Genomic DNA, 3,052 nt, shown 5'->3' with positions numbered 1-3,052 from the left:
AAAATACCAAAAAATAAATCTTAAAATATATATATATATATATATATATATATCATAATTTAGAATAGGCTATTTTCTGTCCTGTTTTGACCCCCTCATGAGAACGCTCTGTTTGAACAGATGTGGCGGATTGTAGACTCGGAAGTAAATGCCCACTGCTGATTGGCTAACAGTTGTGTATGTTTGACAGCCTACATCCTTCACAGATGGATGTTGCTGTGATTTAGGTTAAAAACGCATAAATACTGTTATTACAATCTGTAATAACAGACAAAGCAATAGTGACCACGTAATAAAAACTCACACTTGTGTTTTGTGACATTACTGTTGGATCCAATATAGTCACACAGCATCATCTTTTAGTTTCAATCTTTCTGAAAATCCTGCCTCGAATTGTGCCTTGTTTGTAAACGAATCTGTGGTAAAATGAAGTGAACAAAGGACCAAGATCTTACTGACGCGGTCTGGATCTTCATCAAAAATAAAGTTCTTAGGATCAGAAGGAAGGCAATGCAAAGACTGTGTTTTTCCACAGCTTGGCACTGTACAGCGTCTTGTCTTCAGAGTCATCTTTATTATTTGATTTCTGTGTAGACCTGCATTTGCATCTCTCATTATTTACACTACATGCATGAATCAGTGGGCGGAGTTAAACAGGCAGTGATGGAGAAGCAGGCGTTGATCTTCTTCTGCGGAGGAGGTGTTTAGCCACACTATTACATCATAAAGTGGCACATTCCACAACCTGTCATTTTGGCCAGAGCCGTTTGAGAAACAAAGTTGTGACATCTCACCACCACACGGTCACGTGGTTCATGGAGCTCTCAATAGCTCCAAACAACTCCGCACTGTCAATATCTTTGAATGGGTTTAATAGGGACAGACAGCAGTTTCACTATATTTGCAGCAATTTCTAGTAATTATAAACACATAATGTGCATTGATTGATAAGTACGCTGACCAAGTTTTACAATAGCATTTTATTCTGGGGAGTGATAAAGAGACAACATTAAGATGTTCTCATACTCCTTGGCAGTCAAATGTGACCAAACACCTTAAGTATAACTTTTAATCAATTAAATAATTGTACTATATTTTAGTTGTTCTATTTTGTTAAAATTTTGAGAGGTTTTTAGTACTAAATAATATGTGCAATAATTATGATCCATGAATGACCATTTAAAATATAACATTCTCTAATATGCTTATTATTTATATTACAATTAGTGAAGTGTTTAGGGTTAAAATGGAGAAAATGTTTTTACATTCCAGTGCAAAGAGGCAAATTAGAGGCATTTGGTGGGCGGAAAAATAATATTCATATGTAATGCCATGGTTTAACCACTAGATGCGTATGGCTGTTTAATAAATATAGCCTACATGTATTTAGCTCTACTCTAGTTGCTCAAGAGTTTTGCTCATAATTGCTTACTTTTTTATTTTTGTAGATTTTGCATTTGAATGTATATTTAGACATTATCAAACACTCGATTTTTATAAGTTAAATTTTTTATGTTAAATTTAACAAGGTTAATTACTCACATCCCAGTGTTATTTTGTGATATTCACATAAGCATACAACATAAGTTAACATTACAAAAGGCAAGCAAATACGGAATCGTATTTCAGACGAATCCAATCGGAGTTATATTAAAAATTGCCCTGGTCCCTCCAAGCCTTTCAATGGGGATAAGCAGGTGTTGGTTGTCAACAGTTCAGAAGATGTGATATAAAGTGAGTGCATCCGTAATAAAACGTCCCTCACACGGCTCCGGGGGGTGGATAAAGGCCTCTTGTAGCGAATCCATGCATTTTTGTAAGATAAATATCCATATTTTTCAAATGTAATAAACACTTTTTTCTCACTTCCGCTGACTGTGGTACGCGGAAGACATGCAGACGGATGACATAGGACATATGCATCGTGTGCACGCCTCTGAGAAATTTAGGAGCAAAGGAAGCAAAGTTTCCTTACTTTAGCAAAGGAAAACCAGTCTCCTCTGGGCTTATATCGAAATCCTCCTACATTTTTCTGTACAAATCCTCGTTTTGTGCTCCTAATTCGTGAACGGCGTTTTGTTTTGTCTCCGCGTTCTCACTAATCACCAAAGGTCGACGTCTTATGTCATCCACCGGAAGGCTTCCGAGTACCACAGTCAGCGGAAGTGAGAAAAACAGAGGCGTCATGCCCATTCAAAGTGAATTTTGAGATTTTTGAGCCAAGTGAATTTTGAATGCAGCTTCCAAAAGACAAAAATAGCCGATTAATATTTTCTATATTTAATACAATAACACCGGCGTGATTAGAACGTTCAGTGCATCATATCATCAGCTGCTAAAGTCAAATCTGCGTTCGCTGGCTGGCGCTGAGACAGATACAGAAGCGTTTATACAGCACTGTGCATTAACCAATCACACACAATGCTGTTGAGCTTATGAATGCAATGACCAATCAGAGGTGTTCAGATGAGTCATCGCTAAAATGCCGGTGTTTTCTTCACTGGCTCGCTGACTGAATACCTTTCTGGCGAATTCTCTTGTCAGAAACAACAGTGCAAACGTGTGTACGAATAGATATTAATTTCATAGTGTAAACAGCTTCAGTGCTTTTAATGGGAGTTTTTGAGAGTGCTTGAATTAGACTGTCAGTGAAAATGTTCTTTGATTCTTTGCTCTCTTTCTGTACAATGAAAGTGTTATGATTAGTAGCCTAACTTGCAATGTTTTTATTCACATTAACTTTCAATGTTAAATTCACATTAAATATAAACTCAGTCGTATTAAAAATATGTTATGGCATGACACCCATATCTGTTAATTAAGTAAACAGACAGGTTTTTATGCATAGTTCATAGATTACATTATTAGGTTACTTTGACCATCGCCTACTATAGATCAACATAATCTATAAAGGTGAGAATCAAGATATTTCATGATATAGTTAATGCGTTTGGGGATGTTTAGAATAAAAAGGAAAAAATACAAATAAAATATAAGTGCTGTTGTGGCTGCTGTGTGTCACATGACGACCCCCCCCCCAAACGCTGGCCCC

This window comes from Sinocyclocheilus anshuiensis, unplaced genomic scaffold (genome assembly GCF_001515605.1).
Source record: "Sinocyclocheilus anshuiensis isolate Anshui unplaced genomic scaffold, SAMN03320099.WGS_v1.1 scaffold653, whole genome shotgun sequence".
NCBI classification, from domain to species: Eukaryota; Metazoa; Chordata; class Actinopteri; order Cypriniformes; family Cyprinidae; genus Sinocyclocheilus; species Sinocyclocheilus anshuiensis.
Note: the sequence above shows the minus strand (reverse complement) of the source record.